This window comes from Pseudopodoces humilis, chromosome 1 (assembly GCF_049639895.1).
Source record: "Pseudopodoces humilis isolate 2021_Gansu_Grassland_sample_001 chromosome 1, ASM4963989v1, whole genome shotgun sequence".
Taxonomy (NCBI): domain Eukaryota; kingdom Metazoa; phylum Chordata; class Aves; order Passeriformes; family Paridae; genus Pseudopodoces; species Pseudopodoces humilis.
In genome coordinates this window covers 129,004,097-129,023,031 of record NC_142200.1, presented here as the reverse complement: position 1 = coordinate 129,023,031, position 18,935 = coordinate 129,004,097, and the positions used below count along the sequence as shown (strand labels likewise).

Genomic DNA, 18,935 nt, shown 5'->3' with positions numbered 1-18,935 from the left:
CGGAGCGCCGCCGGCAGCAGCTGTCAGCGCCGCCGCCGAACAAAGGGGGAGCGAGCCGGCGGCAGCCGCAGCGCCGTGCCCGCGCCGGGGGCCTCGGCGGGCTGAGTGACAGCCCCGGCTGCCCGCGAGGCTCCCACTAGAGCGGGCACTCCAGAGGGCGCCGTACCAGGAGTGGAGCGGGAGAGAGGAGCGGCCGCTGGGCACATGGAAGCTCTCAGTGGCGGGCGCGGAGGCTCCGGGAAGGGCCGGGGAGAGCTCCTGTGAGGAGCCGGTGAGTGCCCGGGGCGCTGGGCGAGGTCCGAGCGGGGGCTGCGGGAGGGCACGACGAGCGGAGCTCGGCCGCGGGCGAAGCCTGCAGGCTCCGCACATCGGGGCGTCGGCAGCGCCGCGCATCGCGGGGGGGCCGGGCTGGGAGGCGGCTCCGGGGGAGCCTCGGTGCCGTCGGCAGGCGAGAGGAACGGAGAGCGGGAGGCGGGAGCAGCCGGAGTGCGGAGGTGAACAAGCGGCAGGTTACGGAGGTTAGTGCGGCAGGGGGCTGTGGCGAAAGGGGATGTTGGGAGCCGGGGGCCGCCGGGCCGGGAGAAAGAGGCCACCCCCGGCCCGGGCTCTCGGAGGGCGGGGGGCTCGCCCTGGAACTGGCCGGGTGCGAGGGGATCGGTGGCAGCTGCCCCGGGGCGGCCGGGACCGTCGTAAAGTTTGGAGCTGCCTGATGGCCTGGCTTCAGCCAGGTCCTGCCGCCGGGATCATGCTCGTCTTGTTCGTAGCCGGGAAATCCTGCCCGGGAGGCAGAAGGGAAAAAGTGTGAGTGGCCGAAGTGGGAGCATGTGCTGCGGGGCGAGCTGTGACAGAGCGACCTGGCTTCCTGGCTCGGTAACGCCGTCAGAGCAGCCTTTGAATGAATTTAAACGCTCGCGATCTCGGGGATGTGGGTAATTTTTTTTTTTCCTTTTTATTTTCCGGGTTTTTTTCTTTTTTTTTTTCTTTTTTTTTTGAACCTCAATGGAAAAAAATTAGTCTTGATACCGTAGCAGTTTTATGTAAGTAGCAGTATCCCTCTCCCAGCCATGTCTAAGCACATACTGGAAATTGGGCAACTTTTAAAAGTTAATGTTAATAATTCATGACTAGTCAGTCTACCTCTTATTTACAGTTCAAATAGTATGCGGAGGATATACAGAGTCACAAAAACATTCTCGGCAGAGTAAAGCACTAATACTACAGGCTAAATTGTTTGCATGGATCAGTCCATTATGACTAACCGTCCTTGACTGTACCTTCTTTGAGTGCATTTTTGTACTTACCAGTTCCAGAAATGGAATTTTAGTTGTAGACATAACATCAATAATGTGCTGTGATTTAAGTACACTCATTAAAGAGAGAGATGACTTTTGAGAGGATTTTGACTGTAGAGGTTCGCAATGAGAAGAGACTCTGTCTTCCTGACATATATGGCTGTTTTATCCTTATTTTCATCTTTTTGATTTTTCAGTGTGAAGTGTGGTAGATAAATTAATCTTTAATCTCTTTCTGCATACAGAGGAGTATTACTCTTCTTCCTTGGCGAGGGAAAAAAGGCTTTAGTCATAAGGAAAGCAACAGCATTTTTCAACTACTTAGAACATGTGACTTGTCTCATTAAGATGTCTACACAGAAGTAAATTGGTAGAATTTATAGCAACTTCTTTTTCTTTTTTGTGGATGTGGAAAGAGTATATGGTTGTATTTACAAATTGCAGAAGAGGCTTCTGCAAACTTCCAGGCTTTTCTGTGTTCCTGTACTCAGTCAATTCCTTCTTCAACAAAACTTTACTTCAGTCCTTAATCAAAAGAATAATATATTTTAATAATGCAATCTATTACTCCTGAATTACAGTATTACTATGAGTCTACTAAAAAGCTGAACAATGTTGGTGTGTTTATGTGTATATGCATCAGCAGAGTATTATGAATGAAAATTAATTTTAAAAGAAAGGCAAAAAATTGCAATGGTAGCACTATAATAATAATATCAATAGCCAAAACCCAAAAGTTAAGTAAGTAAGTTTCATGCAGTCTCTTTTATTTTCACTTGTACCATTCACATCTAGATAGTACTAGGTATGTACATATGTAAGTACACGATTAGGCTTATTGCACAAACCATGGAGTTTCCTGGATGTAGTTACATATTGCATGTGAGTTTACATGTATCTCTTATGTATTCCTACCTGGCCTACAAACTTCAGAAAATTAAAGAAAACTAAGCATGTAAATATGAAAAGGAATGCTTTCTAAAGCAGTCAGCTTTTATTTAATGGAACAACTATAAAAATAGTTTTAGAAAATGTCATTATGTCTTTGTTCACTATATAAAACCTTGTTAATACTACGGTTGATTTTTTTCTGTCCTGAGCAATTCATCACTTCTGGACTGTGATATCTCTGCTGTGATTGCTTATCACTATGTTTCTTTTTGTTGCAGTAGTAGAGCTTTGTTTATTAATCATTAACTAGTTTGGCTAGCAAGTTTTGTGATGTTTTGGATTTTTGTTTGTTTTGGTTTTTTTAAGATTTTGTTTTGTTTTGTGTATTGGAGGAATTTTTTTTTTGTTGTGTGATTTTTTTTTTTGTTTCTTTGGGGTGGTTGTTTGTTTTTGAGGGGTTTTGTTTGTTGGATTTATTTTTGCTGTTCAGATGTTATGTAGGTACCGTTACCTGAGCAGTTCAGTAACTTCTCCTTGGAATCTGATAACTAGACTTTGCTGTCTGCAGTTGTCACTGTTGAAGTTTTGTCAGCTTTGCTAAGGTGACTCATGCCAGTAAGAAGGAAAATTGAGAAGCTGGAGGTTACCGATACGTGTGCTGAACCAGTTACGTTTCTAATCATATTACTGTGTTTGCATAATTGGTAATGACACATAGCAAAGAGAGATCTGTTTTGCTTGAGGAGCAGCCCTGTGGAAATTCTGAAATGTTCAAAATGACATGGAAAATTGTTTTCAACATCATTATCATCAGGCAAGACTTTTACTGCTTTTGCTTCCTCCTCCCAAAATACATACCACATAGTTTTCCATGGAGCATTATAGAAATCATACTTAGGTGTAAATTTTAGGGGGAAAGATTATTTCATGCAAGATTATATTACATTTTGCATTGAAAGTTCAAGCCAGAGATGTCTACCTAATGTTTAACAACTGCTGTTTTTCTTCATAACTGCTAAATGTCTTCCAGTATTATTGGAAGCTGACAAGTCTTTTAGTCTTTGTGACAGTAGAAGGCCAAGTGCAAGGTCCCCACCTGTGTCAGGGCAACTCCTGGTACTGATACCAGGCTGGGGGGTGAAGGGATTGAGAGCAGCCCTGCTGAGGAGGACTTGAGAGTACTTTTGGATTAAAAACTGGACATAAGCTGGCAGTCTGCATTTGCAGCCCAGAAAGCAAATTATTTCCTGGGCTGTATCAAAAGCAGCATGGCCAGCAGGGTGAGGGAGAGGATTCTGCCCCTCTGCTCTGCCCTGGTGAGAGAGACCCCACCTGGGATGCTGCATTCAGCTCTGGGACCCCTCAAACAGCAAGACATGAACCTGTTGGACAGGGTCTGGAGGAGAGACACAATGGAGCAGCTGTCCTGTGAAGAAAGGTGTCCTGAGGTGACTTTGCGATGCTTGTATCCCAAATCATCTGTTCTGTTTATGATGGATATTGAGTTTTGCACCTTTAAGACTGGTTCCAAGAGTGAAGGGGGAGAAAAGAAGCACAGAGTTTGTTATCAGAAACTGCACTTGCTCCCCTGCATCCTTCTGGACTGTGTTGTCTGCAGCATGGACAGACAGTGGGAGAGAGCTTTCCTTTGTTTTTCAGTTAGTTGTTAGCTAGCTGAAGCAGAGAAGTTCCCTGGAACCTTCCATGTGGTTTTTGTTTTTCTTCAAACTGTTGTGGACTGAAAACCCAGAAAAGCACTGGGAGCTCTCACCTGTAGCCCACAAGGGCCTGGGATGCTGCGTTCTTACGCTGGAGGGACTGATAAGAGACTGAGTGAGCCAAGCTACACCCCACAACAAGGACTTTCTGAATTTGCCATCTCTTCAGAACTGCGAGAGGTTTAATTGTTTGATATTACTTATTTTTTTATTCTTGTGAATGCTTTGCTTGTTAAATAAACAGTTTTTCCCACTTTTCTCCAAGGAAATCTTTTCCCAAACCAGCTGGGGGAGGAGCCACTTGAATCTACTTTCTAGAGGGACTGCATTCAGAGATTTCTTCCCAAATTTGCCCTAGAACAGGAAAAAGGCCAAAAGAGTTGGGGTTGCTCCACCTGGAGAAGAGAAGGCTCCAAGGAGATGCTGTTGCAACATGTTGGTATATAAAGGGAGCCCACAAGAAAGACTTTTTACTGGAGCCTGTTTTTATAGGATTAGGAACAAGAGTTTGTAATTGTTTCAGATAAGGCAAACACTTCTTTTGAGCTAAAGCTTATTTGTGGTTCTACTAATATTCTTGAATTTAATTTAAGGGGTTTTGTTGAAGTTCCTCAAGAGAGATTTTCATTTAGTGGTTTCCTTAGATTTGTATTTTAAACTAGGTAAATTCTGAGCTCTGTTGTAGGATAATTGCAGCTAAAATATGGGAGGACACTGTAAATGGATTACTGGAGAGAAATAGGAGGGTCTTTTTGCTGAATGTTTGGGATCCTTCCTAGCCCAGGTGGCTTTACGGAGAATTGTGTTACAGTGTTGCAAAGAAAAATTACTCTTGTAACTTTTCTATTCCTTACTGACAAGGAAGACAAAGAGACAAAATTAATCCTCTAAAAGCAAGGTTTATAATTGTGCGTAAACTTACATCTGGAAATCAGTGTTTGTGAACAACCTTCAGTATAGTAACATTATTCTCTGACAATAACTTAGTGTTGTTTAGTGTATATTACATAGTGACAACTGAGGCACTATACTATTAATTCTGTATAAAGTGGTTTTTCTGTGCAGGCTTCTGTGTTGGTGAAAAATTTAAATTTCTTGGGGAATTTTCCTACTTAAAGGAGTTACCCAGTGGCTTGTGATTACTATTTTGACACGCCTGAAGAACTTGCAGTAGACATGATATGGAAGACTCCCTATGCTCTCTCTGCCTGGCTGAGTGCAGTGACTTTAAGGGATAAGGGACGATGATAAGTCCCTGCCCAGTGCAGCAGAGGTGTATCTCTTCTGTGGCTGCCTTACCTTCCCAAATGCCCTTACATAATACTTAGGAGCCTCTGCACATGAAACCGAATAGTAACAAGGATGATGGTTCATCTAGCTTGGTGCTGCCAAGGTTAAGTTGACCTATACCCTGCATCAAATCTGTTCCCATAAAGCAAAAAAGATGGACCATTGTCGCAGGAGACTCCCTTCTGATGGGAACAGAAGGCTCAAAGAGAAGGACCTCCTTCTTGGGGAAATTCTTGCTTCCCTGAGGCCTGGGTTAAAGATGTGGAAAGTTTCCTATCCTGGTATAGCCCTCAGATTAATATCCATTATTGATTTCTTTTTTTTTTGTTTTCAGGTAGGCAGCAGTGAAGTTGCAACAAGAAGTATGAGGGCAATGAAAAGAAATTTCAGGGCTTTGGTTAAGATTCAGGAGCATAAGTAGTTTCCTTCACTATCCTTCCAGTTTCAGGGAATGATGAGGGAATAATCAATTCCTGGCTCCAAGCCTAGTGTGACTGGCAGAATTTTGGGGGGTAAAATAATAGGTTGGTTTACATGACACCAGCCTTCTGGCGACAGACGGTGTACACCTATCTCAAAAGGAGAGAAAGATCTTTGCACAGGAGTTAGAAGAGCTCATTAGAAAAGCTTTAAACTAGACTTGAAGGGGGAAACTGATGAAACCAGGCTCACTAGAGATAAGCCTGGGGGCAGCACACCCTGTGTGAGGGATGGTGTGCTAGTGATGTCCTTTGATCTTCCATTTCAGTGAAGATGGGGGATGAAGATCCATGTGGCAGCAAAGACAGGTGGTTATCCATGTGTTAGAAACAACAGGAGCATCTGAGATTGGGCATACAGGAATTAGGACTTCTTCCCCAAAAGAGGTGGAGGTATAAATAGCCTGACTGAAGTGCTTCTGCTCCAGTGCATGCAGCACAGGCAGCAGGAGGAGCTGGAAGCCATTGTGCAGCAGGAAAATTATGATATAATTGCCATTACGGGAACATGGTCATTGTGTGATGACTCACAACTGGAGGGCTGCAGCGGATGGCTGTAAAATCTTCAGAAGGGATAGGCAAGGAAGGAGAGGCAGTGGAGTAGCACTGTGTTTTAGGGAGTGCTTGGATTGTCTAGAGCTTAATTATGGCCAATAAGGTTGTTTATGGGTGAGAGTCAGGGGTAAAGGCCAACAGTGCAGATATCCTGGTTGTGAGTCTCTTACATCTAGCCAGCTTGCAGAGGCAGACAAAATATTCTCTGAGCACCTATGAGAAGTTTTACAATCACTAGCCTTTTGTTCTCCTGGGGAACTTCAGCTCACCAGATGTCTGCTGGAAATACAATGCAGCGGAGGGGAAACGTCTAGAGGAAACAGTTCCCGGAGTGTCTGGAAGAGAGCTTCCTGGCACAGCTAGAAAAGGTGCCCTGGTGGACTTAACATTCACAAACAGAGAAGCACTTGTGGGTGATGCGATGATTGGAGGCTGTCTTGGACACAGTAATTGAGAAATTGGAGAGTTTTCAGTTCTTGGAGAAGTAAAGAGGGAGTCAGCAGAGCTGTTACCTTGGACTTCTGGAGGCCAGACCAGCATATTGAGGAGACTGGTTGAAAAACTTTTGGGAGGCATTCCTAAAAAGGGGAGAAGTTCAGGAAGGATAGACATTTTTGAAGAAGGAAATCCTGCAAGTGCAGAAGCGGGCTGTCCCCATGTGCCTAGAGAAGAGCTGTTGGGGAAGAAGAGCAGCCTCACTGAACAGTGCTTTGGTTTGAAATCAGGAAAAATAGGAGAGTCTGTGGCCTCTGGAAGAAGGGGCCAGTAACTCAGGAGCACTGCAAGGATACTGTGAGATTATCCAGGGAGAAAATTAGAAGGGCCAATTAGAACTTAGTCTGGCTACTGCTGTAAAAGTTGATAAAAAGTGTTTCTATTAATATACCAGTAACTAAAATAAGGCCTAGAAGTATCCTTATCCTTTATTGGATGAGAGGGCAAACAAAGTGACAAAAGATGAGGAAAAAGGCTGAGGTACTTAATGCTTTCTTTTCCTCAGTTTTTAATAATATGACCAGCTGTTCTTTGGGGACCCAGCCCCCTGAGCTGGAATAAAGAGACAAGGAGCAGAATGAAGGCCCTGTAATCTGAAGGGAGAGGGTCAGAAACCTTCTATGCCACTGACACGCTTGTAAGTCTATGAGGCTGGGTGGGATCCACCCGAGGGTACTGATGGCACTAGCAGAAGTGCTCACTGAACCACTTTCTGTCATTTCCCAGCAATCCTGGTTAATGGCAGCAGTCCCAGGTGACTAGAGGTTAGCAAATGTGACACGCATGTACATGAAGGGTTGGAAGGAGGATCTGAGGAACTACAGGCCTGTCAGTCTGACCTCAGGGCCAGGTAGTGTCATGGAGCAGATCATCTTGAGGGCTATCACATGGCACATACGTGACAGCCAGGGGATTTGGCCCAGCCAGCATGGGTTTGTGAAAGCCAGGTCCTGCAAGACCAAGCTGATCTTCTAGGACAGAGTGAATGACCAAAAGGTTGTGGAAGTTCTCTACCTAGATGTCAGTAAAGGTAAAAGATGTCAGCCTTTGACACCATTTCCCACGGCATTCTCTTGGAGAAACTATTTCCACTGACGTACTCTTCTCTGGGCGAAAAAAAGTGTTGGATGTCCAGGCTCATAGAGCGATGGTGAATAGAGTTACAGGCAGTTGGTGGCTGGCCACTTCCCTAAGGCTCAGTATTGCACTCTGTCCTACTGAATGTATTCATTGATGGTCTGGAAGGGGGGATCCAGTGCACCCTCTGATGACACCAAGCTGTGTGGGAGTGTTGATCTGCTGGAGGGTCGGAAGGCTCTGCAGCAGGATCTGGATAGGCTGGATTGATGGGCTGAGGCCAGTGGTATGAGATGCAACAAGGCCAAGTGCTGGATCCTGCCCTTGGGTTACAGCAGCCCTATGGAGCACTACAGGCTTGGGGTGAGTGGCTGGAAAGCTGCCTGCCGGAAAAGAACCTGGCGTTTTGGTCAACGTGATGTCAGCTAGGGGTAGCCTGTGATATAACTTAGTGGAAAAGTGATAAAAATGGTTGTGCCTAATTGTGAAAATTGTTACACAGTTTAATTTTGCGGTAATTGTCTTAATTAAAATAATTACTTTTGTAAAATGTCCTATAGGGATGTTAGTAATCTCTCACTTCCCCTCTCCCATCCCCCCCCCTTCCTTGAGGAAAGATATAGTTCTGGTGGTTTCAAAGCTTTTTCAGGGAAAACGAACTTAACGTGTATAATGTTAATTATATATGTCCTAATGGCATACTTGTTGACTTATTTATAGAGTCTCTGATCAATTGTGATTAAATAAGTTGGAAACTGATTCTCTGCCACAAGTACTTCACCTGATGATCACTTTTCTTGGAATTTATCATAGAAAATAATTAGATTTTTCTAGTTTGTAATTCTGCTTTTTAAACAAGCCCTGCTTGTTCTTATAGCAGGTATTTTAAGAGATGGTAGGAACATTGTGTCCTGTTTGTGTCCTGGTTTTGACCCTGACTCTAAATTGCTACAAATGAAATAACTTAGAGGAGGAAATTCTATTTGATATATTTATTAGTTTGAGTCCACTTAAGATTTCCGCTTCAGGGAAGTTCCATAGATGCAATAAACAATGTCCCCTGCCTTTTTATTTTAAATGGATTTCTAAGAGGAATTTTCGATGACAAAGTTACAAATGATATATTTGTATCAAAAATGTTGTGTAGAAACTCAAAACTGACTGTATTAAAATTCTTTAGGATGCTCAGATAAAGCCCTGATGATGATAATTGAAATATTTCCTATTATGAAACAGCCTTTGGAGAAATATCTGACAAATTATGAGAAGAGGTCACGATACATACTTGTCAATATTTTTGCAAATAAAATACATCAAATACTGGTTCTATTAAAATTTATTGTGGGCTTAAGAATAGGAGTTTTAGGACAGTTGTAGTTTATTAATGAACTTGTCTCTCTACTAAGGGTTTGACTGTTACTGGTTCTGCTGTGGTATGCAGCTGTGTGTTTTTCTTTGTATTTCTATCAATTACTATGTGTGCAAGATGTGCAAGGCTGGATGCACACATCAGGACTAATTTTTGACAGTAGCATTCTGTAAATGCTGTTGCAATAGAATTTTCCCCATAAGTATTTTTTTCCTTATTAAGGAAAAAAAAACCCATTATTTTTTTATTTCTTGCCTCTGTAAATTACTTGCAGAATTGTCATTTTTTTAACATTTTTTATTTTTTAATCCAGGTGGCTCTGTTGTGTTTTAGATCTCTTAAGCAGCTGAGGGACAAGCAAATATATTCATCTCTGTTTATCTCTGCTATGTTGTAAGTCTGCAGACAGACGTGTAGAAATGTTGTGGCAGAGTAGATCCCAGAAAATCTCCTGTTAATTTCTTGAATGAAAAATGGTGAATTTCATCAATGTGAAGAAACTGCAGAAATGTGTACCTACTAAACTATGAAGACCAAAGTTCCAGCTGTACTAATAATGCAGGGTATCCTTTTTAGCATTGTAAGAACTTCATTGACTGATAAAGTTATCTATATACCCATAGGTTGGAGATTTTGATATTTTAAATCTCAAATCTTGAGACCCAGCTGTATGGCAAACTTTATGATAGCAGAACACAATTCTCCAGCAATGATTTGGCACATTTATTCTGTAGAAATAGTTCTACTGCAAAATTGTACTAGCAAATAGTCTAGAGACCCAGGTCTATGAAGCATTGTGAGTTAAATATTCTAAGACAAAGCATTTGTTCTTTATGAAAGAATTCCTGGTACTTGCATTCTCTGAAGGTTTGTATATGCAAGTACTCAGCCTGCAGTACTGAGACATTACTAATAGCTCTGTAGCTTATTGCAATATAAGTATACAATGGCTCTTAATTTAGGCCCTTTTTCCAGACTTCTTGGGAGTCACTGACACAGATACTTTGTGTATTTAGTTCTCCATATTTAGAAGGATGTGTTGGAGAGAAATCTTTCATTGGAGCTATTTCAGTGAGTCACCAAGCGCAAACTGCCCATTAAAAAAATACCGAAGAGGCTTTATTTGGTGACTTACTTGTGTGTTGAAGTACAAGTTCTTTGTAACATCCCATTTACCAACCTGTTAATTAGTTAAAATTAAACTGTATGGAAGTCCTTTATCCTTTTCAGGACATGATAATTAGTATTCAGTAAAATTAAATGGTGCAGCTTTGCATTTATAATCTTAATTAAGTACCTGGATGAGGTGATGGAATGCACCGTCAGCAAGCTTGTTGATGACACCAGGTTGTGTGGGCTGGAGGGCAGGGCTGCTCCTCTGAGAGACCTCGACAGGCTGGAGAAATTGGCTGACAAGAACCTCATGGTTGGTGTTCAGCAGAATCTGAACATAGGAACAGAATAACTGCACAGTAGTGTAGGCTGGGAACCGATGGCTGGAGAGCAACATCACAGCAAACAATGTCACTTCGCTGGTGGACAATGAGTTGAATGTGAGTCAGCAAGGTACCTTTGAGCAAAACTGAAGCCAGTCGCTGAGAGAAGTGAGTATTTCTGTCAGCTTGATGTTTGTGTGATGGCATCTGAAACAGTGTCTAGTTTTGTGCTTCTTGGTGTAGGAGAGGAGCTGATGTTCTGAAGCAGGCCTAGAGGAAGACTGTCAGGATAATTAGGGTACAGAAGCACATAATGTAAAAAGAGAAACTGGAAGAGCTGGGTGTCCTCTGTACAAAGAAGACTAGGGCGGTGGATCTTGTTTGCAGTTAATAGGAGTGTACAGAAAAGACAGAACCAGACTCTTCTTGGAGGAGCCGGGTGACAGAGCTAGAGACAACAGAAAAAGTTCAAGCAAGGGATATTTCAATTAGACATTAGGAATAATTATCATCATTAGGATGGTCAGATATTGGGATAAGTAGTCTGAAGAGGCTGTGGGATCTCCATACTTGGAGATACTCTGATCTTAGTTGAGAATGGCATTGAGCAGCCTTTAAAGCTCTGAAGACTGCCTTGAGTAAAGGATAGAAGCTGTTGACCTCCAGAGCTTCCTTCTAATGTAAATAAGTGCTTGCTCCATATCTCATGATATGGTTGCACAACTGTTTTCTCTCTCCTCTGCATACAACTGGTTCTGACCCAGCTGATGTGTTTGTCTCAGAGGGCTCTGGAGTTCTGTAGAACAGAAAAATATATCTTAAATAAACCGTATTATATGGCTCAAATCCTGTTTTTTAACGACTTCTGCATAGTCAAAGTTTATAAGTGATCAGTTTAATGCTTTGAATTTTCACATCTGTCATGAAATAGACTAATCCTTAATGAATTTTTTTTCCAGAATGTTGCATGTTAAGGGTTTTTTTCTGTAATATGGCTTACTGTTAGAAGAAGTAGACCAATTGCTTGTGCATTCTTTCAGGCAATGAAATAAATTAATAATTGTAATTTGAATACTGGCTTATTCTAGTTTTTATTTGTTTTTGAGGTTGGGTATTTTTTCTGTGGTTGGTTTGTTTGGGATTTTTTCACCCCACAATTCATAAATTCAGACTTTCTCAATAAGCAAGCTGCCTGAAGTTTATAATTACTTACCTAATAAAGGAATAAAAAGTTAATTTCACTTGTTTGGAATAGGAGTTAGGCAGCATGTTCTAGTATAAAATACATTGTTGTAATCTTTAATTAAAAAGATAATTTGGAGGGTTTAGTCTTTGTTACTCTGGATGTATTTGCAATGTAAAGTGTGCAAACCTAATAAAACAGTCACATAATTTTACTGTAAATGTGATGTAAGTTGCCTCATTTGGTCTTTATTTCATGGAAATTCCTCTTAAGTTCATTCAGAAATCTTGTTGATTTTTTGCTGTATGTATTTTGCTTCATGTATATATGAATAGGAAATCAGTATGGAGAACCAGAGTTTTAAAATAAGTCCTCAAGAAGATGATTGGTAATTTTTTTTATTCCTACCCCTTTTCTTTTAGCTGTTTGTATATTTTTCTACTATACTAATAGATGATGAAGATAATGAGTCACATTTCTCTTTAATTACTCACAAGCCTGAAAGGTATACTGAATTAATTTCAGTTTTGTTAGGTTGTGGTATTAAGGTAGCCATGAAGAGCTACTGATAATTATGTCCCTTGCTATTTTGGAAATACAGAAAGGTTCTCACATTTAGAATCTACTCATGAGCGCAAGGGAAGAAATCCTAAACCCAAAATTATGTGTTTTTTGGGAATAACTTCTGTGTGAATAATACAATTTCTAAGAAAACCAAACAGTATTTTCTGGGAGTCTTCAGCATGTTGTAGCTTCTTCAAAGGAATGATGACATTCAGATCAAAGCAGACTAGGTTAGTGCTAAATGGAGGTGTTCAAAAAAGTGTTTTTGAAACATAAAACCTCAGTATGAACTTTGAACAGAAAAATATTCTTGAAACAGTCTACCCGTGGCTTACTGTGAAACTAAATCCTTTCACATTCCTCAAAGCCAGACAGTCCATCCTAATCATGCCTTTAGTTATTGTATACTTTATTTTCCCCAGTACTGCCTGAGCCTGATTACTGTAACTGATGATTCCTGTTCTCTTTCTAAACTGCCCACCCAGCTGCTGTATCCAAACAGCTGAGGGCACACAAGAAATGTTCTGATGCAATAATTGTATGTTGTGGCCCAAATTCCCTACAGCTGAGGGATAACAAATCATTTTTATTTAAATGTGCTACATTCTATGAAATTAAAGTGGCTTTAAAATCTATCCATGCAGAGTTGAAGATATGAGAGCAGTATTCAGTTTTCAAAATGAATTCAATGAGATATGAGGCTGCAAAATGCAAAGTTTTGGGCTTTTTAAAATACAGTTTGCCATTCTAATTGATTAAGAAATAAGATTTCCATGTCACTCAGACACTTGATTACATCCTGAAAAAATGAGCAAGCTTTTGCATAGGTGGATTATATGCCTTTTAGAGTAGGTGGTTCCATCATCCCTGTTTCCTGGAACATTCCAGCCTCATGCCTTTCTGTTGCAACACAATAGGTTTTCACACACACCACGGTTTGAAAAGGGAGTCTCTTGTATTTATTTTCTCTCTTTATAGAGGTATATTTTGATTACTGTATATTGTTAGTCATGGCTGGTTTTTAAGCTATTAGATGTTTGCTTCAGAGATACTTCTTTATAACAAATACTCTTCCATTTCTCTCACTTCTTGTCAATTGCTTTTTTGCCTTCTGTATTTCCTAGAGAGTAGTTTAGTGCAATTGGAACATCCTTCTTGCTGTGCAGGATGTTGTATGAGTACACAGAGTGATACCAGAGTAGATTTTTAAAGCTGTTCATGCCTGTTGAAATTTTCAGAAGACCTTAAAACTTAAATCCTCTAACGAGTATCTCAACCCTACTGATAAAGTATTGTTTCTTCATATCAATTGAAAATCAGGTCCACAGATTGTTCTCCATTAAGTTTTAAGTCTATTATGAAATATGGTGCGGCAGGTTTAGTGTTATAGAGGGGAAGGAACGTGTTATTGTTAAACATCTCCATTTAGATGTTCAAAGTGCAGGTGGAGAGGACTACATTAGATATATTTCTCACCCACTTCAAGACTGTGTTTGTTCAAAAAGCTTTGTGCCAGTTTAGTGGAGTCCTGCTGCGCCCCTGCAGCTACACTAACTCTTTTTTACCAATACTTGCTTTTTGACTGTCAGGGTAGGAGAGCTTGGATTTTTCCCTCTAGTAAATGCAAGCTCACCTTTGTCCTTTCACTGCTCATTTGAGAGGGATTTTGTGTTTCCACACAGATCTTACTTGCCTAGTGTCAGACACCTGAATAGCATCAGCTGCTGCTATTAACTATCATGTAGCGTGTTACTTAGTGAAATTAAAACTGGACTCAGACAGGGGTACCTGTTTTGTTGACATTTTTGTAAAGGGTTGAGGTGAAGCCGCTATATCAGTTATTTGTTGTGAGTTTGCATCCTGATACGGTTTGGTACTCCTTTTTACACTGTGCAGTGTGGGTTATTGCAAGCTTAGATGCAGTTTGCAGCAGCCAGTGCTGCCTTTGATACTGTGGTAACTGCTCTGTGTCTGCAGTCTCCCACTCCACCCAGTAACATCTTCTAGTCCGTGCTCCATCCACTGTCCCTTTCTGAGTATATGGCTACTGTCAGAGTAATGGCTGCTAAAATAATGCTGGACTACAAAAGAAAATTCATGAAAACTTTGACTTTGTTTTGACTTTAGCTAATACAGTGGTACTGCCTTGTGTCTAGCACGCAACCGTGAGCTTTGCACAGTTTGCACATTAGTGATGTTTCTGTGTCTGTCTGCACTTCAGTGTGAATAAACACTGTTTTGTATTTCCACTCCATACAGTATGCTCTGGTACAGATACTCCTGCCTCCCTATCACTGCTGCCATGCTCTGGCTGTTTGGATCATCAGCATCCAGGAAGAAAACCCAGAAGAGGGAATTGATCTATTCTGCTTCTCTGTACAGTCACCAAAATAAGCCAAGAAGGGAAATTGTGGAAATATGGATAAACAGAAGGGGTGTATCAGAAGCAAAAAGGGCTGTATCAGCTCTGGTGTCAATTAAAACCACTTTAGAAACTACAGTGTAAGTTTCTCAAGCAACATTAGTGTCATAAAAGGATACTGGAGGCAGATTTCCAGCTTGCTAAGTGCATGCTTCATAGTAACTATAAAAATTACTTTATAAATTCTGAAGCTTTCAGGGAAGTCTGATAGAGGTCTCACACTCATCTGCTCAGGGAAGTGGGCCCTGGGGAGGAGAACAACCCAAGAAACGAATAAGAAGTATAGCGGGAAAAGAAATGCACTTTTTTGTGGCTTTTTTCTGGCAGAGAATGGGGGTAGGGAATGTTCTCTTGTGCCTTTTACTTTACAAGCAGGAAGAACTATTCTTGAATAAGTGCCTGCATGTTACATTGGCACTGGAGCAGGTTTTTCATAAGGTGGTCACCAAGGGATTCCTGAGCATCGCAACTGTGCATGCTGCTGAGGCTAATACAGCTGGTTCCCCCAGCTTTCATCTCATCTGGCACTGCTCGTCTTTGCTCCCACAAATCTCTGCAACTGGCAGTGGAATTTTTCTTTTAACAAACTCTGTATCCTTGAACCTTACCCCAGTGGATTTCTGTCTCATTTTGAGACAGCCAAATATAAGTTTGTTAGTACCTAGTAAATGCTGGATTGATGATTGAACTTTTCCTAGGCATAGGACAGGCTGCACAAGAACTGCTTTATGAGTCACGGTAGAGGAGGCTGAATGGGCTTGTCAAGCTGAAAGAGAGACATGGTGACAGACAGCAGTAAACCCGCTCTTCTACATCAGCAGGCTGGATTCCATAGTCTCAAGTGGCCATGCACCATCTTGGGCGGGATATCTGCTGTCACTGCCTTGCAGCCGGGTTTGGTAAACTTCAAAGTGTTTCCTTATGTCAGGAGGCATGCCTAGCTGTGGAGGCAGCAGGAAGGGAATGCATGTCCCAGTCCCAGCAGCACCACCACAGCAGGGGAAGCCCATGTGCAGATGTCCTCTGTGACTTTGTGAGCGGCATTCAAAAACAGCACTGGTTGAGAACCTCCTGTGCAGTGTCATTGACACCTCCCGTGTCAGGAGGGTGACCTGGATCTTTCTGCAGGACCTCCCTGTCTCATGTAGCAGCAAATAAGGGACACAGAGGTCCTAAAAGTCACCTTACCTAACCAGAAGTACCAGATTCACGGGTGAGGTAGCTGTGCTTCAGCACTGTCAGTCATTCTTTTCTTACAACTGGGAACAATGAAGCAGATGTGGAAGGAACAGAGGCAGTAATGAGCATAAACCGTGTGGACTCAACATTACGTACGTTGATAGTAGATAGTGGTGTGAGCAAGCAGCAGTAGAAACAAAAGGAATGTAAGTCCAATAAATGCTGCTTTTCAGATGCTTGCTTGCTGGCACAGTAACCATCTGTAGAAAAAAGGAAGGCAGCAGTTTTCCATAAAAAAAACCTCAACAGAAACATCCTACTGAAATCTGAGCAATACACAAGGGTCAATGCACGGACAAGGCATCAGAGGATCTTGTGTACTGGGTACCAAGCCAAAGGCTTTTGCTCAGGAGGGGACCATTACCGTATGACTATTAGCAATCTGAGATTGAACAGGCTTCAGTCTGGTACCACAGGTGATCTGGTTCTGTTACAGTCCAGCACAACTGTCAATTACAGTCTAAATCTTTTTATAATGATTCCCTTTTTTTAGACTGCAGTGTTCTGGTTCAAAGTATAGAAAGTAAAATATTTTCTGACTGTATAAATAGTGTTGAATGCTTAAATCTGTTTCTGAATAGATAAATTTTCTTCATATTGGGAAGGCTGGTAAAATTTTTCAGGTATGCTTCAACTATGCAAGGGTTTTCTGTGAGGTATCTCCTTGTTCTTTCCCAGGAAACATGAAGAGCAGTAAAGAGAGTGACAAGCTTTACAGACTACAGGAGAACATGGGAACAAGAAAATTGGTGGAAGAGAGGCAATTCTGGGAGGAAGTTTCCTTTTATTTGTTGTTGCAACGAAGTAGAGGAGTAAAAAGAAGCAAGGTCTGCATATGTGATACTTTGAACATTGCCAGAATAAGAGAAAAGGCTCATAAGACTGCTTATGCTCTCCTCTCCCTTCATAGCATCTATCTGTAGTCTTTCCTTGATAATTAATTCAGCATTTCTCAGAGGAAGAGGTCTTTCATAAGAAAATGGGGAGGGAAGTCTAAAATAGTTCAACATTCTTAAATGACAGAATATCACTATTCTATCTCAATGTACAAAATATTTTGGATGTCCTTTATAGGTTTCCTGCATTCTGGCTGAATCTACCATGTTAAAAGGAGATTAGCAGGCACCATCCCTTTATGAAAAATCGTTTGCCAAAGTACTGGTGATGAAAGCCAGGGTCTGATTTTGTAGGTCTAATCTCAGAACTGACAATCTGTGTTCAGTCTTGTGGAGAAGCTGTGAAAATTCTGTTTCGGGTTATTTTTTCAGTGCAAATATGATTTTCTTTAGAACTCTGTTAATTAAAACTGTGCAACCCCCCTGCATTTTGTCAGATTTAACCTCTCTCTTAAGAACTAACTTTTTGACTGATTACTGGAGGTGAGTTAAGATGATGCAATTTTTAAAACATTCCAAGACAGGGTTGTTGAAGAGTAGATGCCTTAAGCAAGATGCTGTTCCTGGAATATTAGTAGAAATTATGTAATATGATGTAATAATTAGCAGACGTCAATAAATGTGATGTTCTGAGGATCAGTCAATGGAATACCGTAATGAAAAGTCTGATCTCACAAACTTACTTAAATTCCTTGCAGAAGTTCGCAAAATACATTTGTTATAATCTGGTTGAATTTTCAAATGGCGTATTCCATGGTCCCTTACTTAGAAGTCCTAAAGAATCCAAACAGCTTTGGGAAAGAGCGAAGGTCCATTGCATGCAGAAGTCACTGCTTTAAAGATGGTTATGGATATGGATGGAAATAAAGAGATCATTTCCACAGTGGTTGAAGGTTACTGATAGAGTCAGATAGATGAGTGCTAGGACTTCTGCTCTTGAATGTGAGGATAAATAATACAGAAAAGATGGTAATTAGTGATATCACAAACAGTGCCCACTGCAAAAGGATTTTACAAGACACAGTGGTGGATATAGAATTCAATATAGCTAAAGCTGAAAGATTGACATGGTTGGAGGGAAAAAAGTGTCCTATATTTATATAGAATATTATTCTCTTAATTATTGCAGTTAATAAACAAGATCTCAAAGTTACATTAAAAGCTCTGAAGAAAATTAGCTTAGTCATTAGCACCACTGCAAAAAGTAAATGAAGTGTCAAAATAGAGGCCATGACGTGGATCCATTCATTTTGCATGTTCTAAGTTAAAAAGGTGTTAGTGGCATTGGAAATAGATCAGAAAAAGCAGAAATAATCCTAAAAAGAGCACTTCTTCAGAATTAGGGCTAGTCAATCTGTAAAAGAGCAGAAGATTGGTGTGACATAAGGGTGTTCACTTATAGAAGGTGATGTGATAGAAATCTCTAAAATCACTAGTAGAATGGAGAGAGCAAATATGAAAAGTTTGTTTGCTGTCTGCCTCTCAGTTCTTGTAGACAGTTAAAATGAAATTTAACAAATTGCCAGTTAAAACCAGATATTTCTTCACAATGAATAATTAAGCTGTGAGATTTCAGGATGCTCTGTCTGTTAAAACTTCCCATAGATTTGGGGAGGTTTTGAACAACACAGTGGAAGAAAAATGCAGTACAGTTTATTAATATAAAATTAGCATATTTACCTCAAAAATTCATCAAGTGGCAAATTGCTGAAGACTGGGAGAGTGTTGTGTAGAAGTATCCATCTGTTCTTGCCCAGTTTTTGTACTTTTCATTGGTACACTTTGCTATTAACTCTCGACGAGGAATGAGATGAGAAGGCAGAGAATTATCTGATCCAGTATAGCCATTATTATGTTTATAATACTTGAAAACAAAATGGGAGATAAAAATGCATATATTGGTAGCAATGAACTTTTAAAAGAACTGGAGTTATATATTGTCTGATTTTTTATATGTGAAGTCTAAAACAAATAGAAATTTGGCTGCAAACCAGATATGAAATTGTTTCATGAAAGCCTGCAATGTTGA

At 40.9% G+C, this 18,935-nt stretch overlaps 1 protein-coding gene across 4 annotated transcripts in view; it reads left to right on the top strand.

The window, feature by feature from the left end:
• The first annotated feature begins 46 nt into the window (after nucleotides 1-46).
• Nucleotides 47-18,935, top strand: part of ANKIB1 (ankyrin repeat and IBR domain containing 1) — an 88,502-nt gene continuing 69,613 nt past the window's right edge. For 2 of the 4 annotated variants that reach the window (XM_014248559.2, XM_005518794.3), the window contains exon 1: nucleotides 48-271. The gene's annotated coding sequence lies outside the window, so the exon portion shown is untranslated. Of the gene's footprint in view, nucleotides 272-437; nucleotides 519-18,935 lie in introns of those variants that run through there. The other 2 variants (XM_014248558.2, XM_014248557.2) reach the window with 2 other exon arrangements.